The following is a 7,603-nucleotide window of genomic DNA, read 5'->3' as shown; positions in this document are numbered from 1 at the left end:
ATACAATGGCGGGCATAGAAAAGCTTTCTTTAATAACTGAGGAAATGCTAATAGAATACAAAGTTGAAAAGCAAGCCAAGTTCCAGTTGGAATGTAGAGCCATAGAAGAAGAAGAAGAAGAAGATGGTGATGCTAAAATTAATTGGATTTTGGCAATACTTAACAGTAGTGGTGAGAATATCTTTGAACTTATTTGTTCTGACAACCCTGTTTGATTATTTATAACAAAAAAAGTAAAAATTGACAAAACAATGTCTGAGAAGATTCCACTTGTCTGGAAAACTTCGCTGCCACACACCGTCTTCTTGCACACCGCCAAAGATGGTCTTAAGCACCCGTCTCTCGAATACTCCGAGTGCTGCAAGCCCTCCTGGAGCATTGTCCATGTTTCATGTCCGTAGAGGACTTACTTACTTACTTATGGATCCTGTACACCTCCGGTGGTGCAAAGGGCCGACTAAGTCGAGTCAAGTACGAGACACTGAAGACGGCCTTACTGTTGAGGTCGAAATACGTATCTGTCAGGATACAATTAAGTGGTGGAATTCAATGGGATTGTTTAAACTCGTCTTATGACAGGTGAAAACATTCCACTAAAACACGCACAGAAATAAATTGTAAACTTTACAAAATACAGAGTCAAATTCGACAAACTTGTTTGTTATCTCAGGGCTTACAAACATTTTTGTTGAATTCAACCCAATATGTTTGTTGTTCTAACAATCATGATGGTTATACATTTTATTTTGACGTTTTGTCGTTTTAACAATATTTTTACTAGTTTTACAAACGTGTTTGTTAAAACCACTATATTTTTTTTGTAGAATTGTCAATATTTTTTCTTTACATTTGAGGTTAAGTTACGAAAACACAAATATTTTACAATACAATATTTTTCAATTTTTATTTCCAAACTATAGTTTATGCTATTATAATATATAATATATAAATAACACTTCGGTTTTCCTAAGTTGCGCATCCATTACAACAGGGCCTCAACTTTGCCCCAATCACCTTCTTTTCCATTCGTCTGATGAGCTTTCTCATAGACCGGGATAGAACTGGGGCATTTGCTAAAAGATGAAAAATTTATATTTATAAAAACAATAGATATTTGGCATTTTATTTTTATAGAAATACTTACTTCTACGTATAAAAAACAATTGTGATATCCATTCCTCTTTCGATGTTTACCTTCCATGTCGCTTTCCACTAGAAAAAAATGTCACGCGGAATCATTTTTCCCACTGCAGCTGATTTGGCACGCACACATTTATGGTACGCTGTTAGCAGCCATATTGGTTTTCTTTGACACATAATATCAACAAAACAATTCTAGATTGCTTTGAGAATAGGTCGTATGTGCAAAAGAGAGATTCTCTTTGATCACGCTCTCTTTCGCTAATATATCGGCTAGTTTGGCATGTTTTGCTACATTTCCACTTCAGCATGATAGACAAAGCTATTGTCTTTGTATACCTGCCAAGAAATTCGAAGTAAACTGTTGTATAGTTTCCTAATAATCGAAAGAGAATAGATCCAAAGAGAGACTCTCTCTTGCACATACGACCTATTTTCAAAGCACCCTAGAATTTGTAAAAATAGACATTATTTATGGCAAAATCGACAAAATTGGGTTGTTGACATTACAAATTTTGATTTTCATTGAAACAAACGGTTATGGTTGAATTCAACAAACCGGTTTGTTGAATCAACGTAACAAAATTTCTATGCGTGAAAGCTAAAAAGCTCAAAATAAGTCGAGTCAAGTACAAGACACTGAAGACGGCCTTACTGTTGAGGTCGAAATACGTATCTGTCAGGATACAATTAAGTGGTGGAATTCAATGGGATTGTTTAAACTCGTCTTATGACAGGTCAATGGGATTGTTTAAACTCGTCTTATGACAGGCTGAGAGACTGTGTTTTTTTGGTTGCTGTCCAGATAATCACCTCGTCGGAAGACAACGACTTCGAGTCGGCTTCGACTTCGAGTGGAGCCGACTACGGTGGCTGATTGCAAATACGGTTGTTGTGCAGATGAAGCTACCGAAGGCTGCCCACGAGTTGAGAAAACGGAGGAAGAGAAACATGTCGATCAAGTTACAGATAAATAAGTGGAAGTTAGATGCTTCTCGCTTGTCATTCCTCATTGTGAAAAGTGAAAAATGAGAAGTGAGAAATAAGAAGTTAGACGTCTCAATCTTCATTTTTCACTTCTCTCTTCTCACTGTGAAAAGTGAAAAATGGAGAGTAAGAAGAGAAGTGAAATATTAGGTTTGAGTAAAGTTTGAGTCAAAGACTGACAATTTCCTCCGAGAAACCAGCTCAGAACTTTCAGAACACATTTCTATGAACTTGTTTTGCACTATCATGAATTTTTAAATGGCATCAGCCATATTTTCGCCTCGAATTGGCAGTTGATATTTTTCGGGGGTGGGCCCGGATATTAGAGCGGTTTTAGCAATGCGCTCGCTTTATTTCCGTCGCTTTCCATCGCTTCATGTTCTACATGTAGGCGAGCAGAAACAAAAAAGCACGTGTTTTGATGTATGACTGTCTCTTTGTACATTGGTATAATAAAAACAACCAACAAACAATAATACATCAACCAAACGCCTGAATATAAACAGCAAAGCTACATATTTGACACAATGTTTCAAATGTGTGTGAATTGGCTCAGAAATAAAATTTACTGCAGCTTTTGGAACAGCTCTATTTTCTGCCAACCAATGCACTATGGTCCAGGATACAGATTTACGCGGAAAGATGAATTTTACGCCAAAACTATATTTTTTAGAAAAAACTGTTGTTCTACAAAATTGTTCGAAATAGTAAGGCCATCATTATGGTTTTACCAAAAAATAGGGTGGCCCATCATATAAAAAAAATTAAAAAATATTTTTTTTATTTCTTTGAATATTGACATGTTATGTTCTACAAAGTTGTAGCGTAGCTTATTCCAATCAATTTTGCTAAAAAAACTTTTTCTGTAGCTCTTAAGTTGGCTGATTTAGAGAAATTTTACCTAATTGGATTAGGGTGTACCTCAAAAAACAGTATTTTTGATCTAATTTTTTTGTTTTAGATTTCTCGAAAAAATCGTCTTCAGGTGACTTTTAGAGCTCGAAAAAATGCAACTTTTGATGGGTAAATATGCACAATATCTTTTTCCGATCAAAAGTTATAATCGTTTTTCTGTCAAAACTACATTTTTTTCATAAGTAGATATCTCCGGTTAGGGCAGACCAACAAAATATGTTTACACGGCATTTGAAAGATAAATTAATATTCTTTATTATGTCAAAAAATTGGGGATACGTTATTTTTTTATCTCAAGTTTTACCAATTTTACTAAAATCATGTTTTTTCAAATAAATTAATATAACTCGACAACGGAAAAAGATACAGACGATATTCTTATAGCAAAACACGCGTTTTGAAAAGCCTCAAAAGTCTTCAGAAGATGACATTCGTGAGAAATGCAAAATAAAAAATCTACAGCTCTAACACTTTTTATAAGTTTTATCATTATCATCGTATTGCAAGATTTACGAGAAAAGATGCATTTTCGGTCTGAAGCATACTTCTAAGAAACGAAATTTGTTCTACAAAATTTTTCTGGATACTTGGGCCCTTATTATAGAGTTACCGAAAAATAGGGTGGGCCATTTTATAAAAATGTGAAATTTTCATTTTTTTTATTTTGCGGAATATTGACATAAAATGTTCTACAAAGTTGTAGCGCAGCTTTTTCCAATCAACTTTGCTATATAAACTTTTTATGTAGCTCTTAAGCTCACTTGTTTAGAGTAATTTTACTTACCAGGATTAGGGTGTCCCTCAAAAACAATATTTATGATCTGCTCATTTCATTTTTTATTTTCACGAATGTCACCTTCTGAAGACTTTTGGGACTTTTTAAAATGTGTGTTTTGCTATAAGAATATCGTCTGTATCTTCTTCCGTTGTCGAGTTATATCAATTTATTTGAAAAAAACATGATTTTAGTAAAATTATTGAAACTTAAGATAAAAAAATAACATATCCCCAATTTTTTTGACATAATGAAGAATATTAATTTATCTTTCAAATGCCGTGTAAACATATTTTTTTGGTCTGCCCCAACCGGAGATATCAACTTATGAAAAAAATGTAATTTTGACAGAAAAATGATTATAACTTTTGATCGGAAAAAGATATTGTGCATATTTACCCATCAAAAGTTGCATTTTTTTGAGCTCTAAAAGTCACCTAAAGACGACTTTTTCGAGAAATCTGAAACAAAAAAATTAGATCAAAAATACTGTTTTTTTGAGGTACACCCTAATCCAATTAGGTAAAATTGCTCTAAATCAGCCAACTTAAGAGCTACAGAAAAAGTTTTTTTAGCAAAATTGATTGGAATTAGCTGCGCTACAACTTTGTAGAACATAACATGTCATTATTCTGAGAAATAAAAGAAATGTTTTCTATTTTTTTTTATATGATGGGCCACCCTATTTTTTGGTAGAACCATAATGATGGCCTTACTATTTCGAACAATTTTGTAGAACAACAGTTTTTTCTAAAAAAATATAGTTTTTGCGTAAAATTCATCTTTCCGCGTAAATCTGTATCCTGGACCATAGTGCAATGCAACTGGTTTTGAACACAACATCAACAAATTGTCTCCACTAGTTTGCCTTCCTGTGCAATGCACAGGTTGAACAGTTCTAGGTTCTCCAACTGTTCTGAAGTTTCGATCGATTGGTCGGAAATTCCTCCAGGAATTCCTCCAGAAGTTTTTCCAACCATTCTTCCCGAAGTTCATGCGGCAGTTCCTCCAGAAATTCCTTCAGAAGTTCCATTAGAAATTCATCCGGAAGTTCCTCCAGGAATACCTTCTGAAAGTCCTTCCGGAATTCCTTCGGAAGTTCCTCAAGAAATTTCTCCGGTAATTCCTCCCGGAATTCCTCCGTAAGCTCCTCCAAGAATTCCAACGAAAGTTCCTCCAGGAATTTCTCCGGAAGTTAAGTTACTCCAGGAATTCATCCGGAAGTTATTCCAGGAATTCCTGCCGAAGTTCCTCTGCAAGCTCCTCCAGGAAGTTCCTACAAGATTTTCTCCGGAAGTTATTCCGGAAGTTCCTCCAGGATTTCCTCCGTTAAATCCTCCAGGAATTCCTCCGTAAGCTCCTCCAGAAATTCCTCCGCAAGTTCCTCCAGGAAAACCTCGGGAAATTTCTCCAAGAACTCCTCCCGCAGTTTCTCCAAGAATTCCGTTGGAAGTTCCTCCAGGAATTGAACCGTTTGTTTGAGAAACTCTATATGCATCATTTTTGGCATTTTTGAGATTTTTATATTTTCTTATTTCTTTTCCAAAAATGCGTATTCTGGCAACAAGTACGAAAAAAAGTTCAAGCTCCTTCAAATCTTCCAGGAATTCCTCAGGAATTTTCTCCAGGAATTTTTCCGTAATATCCTCCAAGAATACCTCCGGAAGTTCCTCCAGTTATTCCTCCCAAAGTTGCTCCAGTAATTCCTCCGGAATTTCCTTCCGCAATTCCTCTGGAAGTTCCTCCAGGAGTTCCTCCGGAAGTTCCTCCAGGAACTCCTCCCGAAGTTCATTCTGGAATTCTTCCGGAAGTTTTTTCTGGAATCACTCCTAAACTTTCTCCTGGAATTCCTCTGGAAGTTTTTTCCAGGAATTTCCCCGGATTTTTTTTTCAGGAATTCTTCAGAAACTTCCTGAAAATCCTTCGAAAGTTTTTCTGAATTCCTCCGGAAGTTTCTTCTGAATATTTTCCGGATGTGCCTTCTGGCATTTCTTCGGAAGTTCATTCTGGAATTCCTTCGGAAGTTCCTTCTGGAATTAGTCCGGAAGTTTTTTCTGGAATTCCTCCGAAGGTTCCTTACGAAATTCATCCGAGAGGTCCTTCTGGAATTCAACCGGAAATTCCTCCAGAAATTCCTCTGAAAGTTGGTCGGGGCTCAGACAAACCGCACCAAGCGGCTTTTTGACTGACTTGTGGTATTTTGTTCGTACAAGGACAACGAAAATAGTTTCATATCAATTCAAGCGTTCATTTGTAGTAGAACATCCTTAGTTACGGGGTTGAGGGATATCCGATACGATTTTCGATCAATTAAATCTGTCAAACGAAAGTTGTTCCAAGCAGTCCCCCCGGAAGTTATTCCTAAAATTCCTTCGGAAGTAATTCTAGGGTCAACTTCCTGTGGGACTGCTTGGAACAACTTTTGGAGGAATTTCCGGTTGAATTCCAGAAGGAACTCTCGGAAGAATTTCAGAAGAAACCTTCGGAGGAATTTCAGAAAGAACTTCCGAAGGAATTGCAGAATGAACTTCCGAAGGAATTCTAGCAGCCCTGCCGTCCTGTTTAGTCACGCTTAGTCGACATCTAAGAAGCTTTCCCCTAAAGCAAAAATTTGTGTTGGTCTATTTTAGCTCATTAAAACTCATATTCGCCTATATGGGTCTCAGTATGATAGTTACTATAAACTGTGTGTACAAAAAATAGTAAACCAATCGGTTTACATGTTGTGCATCCGCGAGTACGGCTTCGCACTGCCGGCGCCCCCACGAGTCGCAGTTGAGCGCTGATAGGTACTATCAACTCCCCCAAAGCTAACATGTTGTGCATCCGCGAGTACTGCTTCGCACTGCCGGCGCCCCCACGAGTCGCAGTTGAGCGCTGATAGTTACTATCAACTCCCCCAAAGCTAACATGTTGTGCATCCGCGAGTACGGCTTCGCACTGTCGGCGCCCTCACGAGTCGCAGTTGAGCGCTGATAGTTACTATCAACTCCCCCAAAGCTAACATGTTGTGCATCCGCGAGTACGGCTTCGCACTGCCGGCGCCCTCACGAGTCGCAGTTGAGCGCTGATAGTTACTATCAACTCCCCCAAAGCTAACATGTTGTGCATCCGCGAGTACGGCTTCGCACTGCCGGCGCCCCCACGAGTCGCAGTTGAGCGCTGATAGGTACTATCAACTCCCCCAAAGCTAACATGTTGTGCATCCGCGAGTACTGCTTCGCACTGTCGGCGCCCTCACGAGTCGCAGTTGAGCGCTGATAGTTACTATCAACTCCCCCAAAGCTAACATGTTGTGCATCCGCGAGTACTGCTTCGCACTGCCGGCGCCCTCACGAGTCGCAGTTGAGCGCTGATAGGTACTATCAACTCCCCCAAAGCTAACATGTTGTGCATCCGCGAGTACTGCTTCGCACTGCCGGCGCCCTCACGAGTCGCAGTTGAGCGCTGATAGTTACTATCAACTCCCTCAAAGCTAACATGTTGTGCATCCGCGAGTACTGCTTCGCACTGCCGGCGCCCTCACGAGTCGCAGTTGAGCGCTGATAGTTACTATCAAGAGGAACAACAAGAATTGATCCACAACAGTTTGAAAAACAAAGAACATCTGGTTTGGATATAATTGAGTCGCATATCATACGCGTGAGCTCTACGGACTTAACTGGTTGATTTCAGATAACTACCGAGCGCAGTTAACCTGATAGTCCAATTTGTTCAAACTTTAGAACAGTTTGGCCAGCCTAGAACACCTGGTTGAGATATAACTGAGTTGCAAATCATACGCGT

This window comes from Armigeres subalbatus, chromosome 3 (genome assembly GCF_024139115.2).
Source record: "Armigeres subalbatus isolate Guangzhou_Male chromosome 3, GZ_Asu_2, whole genome shotgun sequence".
Lineage (NCBI taxonomy): Eukaryota > Metazoa > Arthropoda > Insecta > Diptera > Culicidae > Armigeres > Armigeres subalbatus.
Note: the sequence above shows the minus strand (reverse complement) of the source record.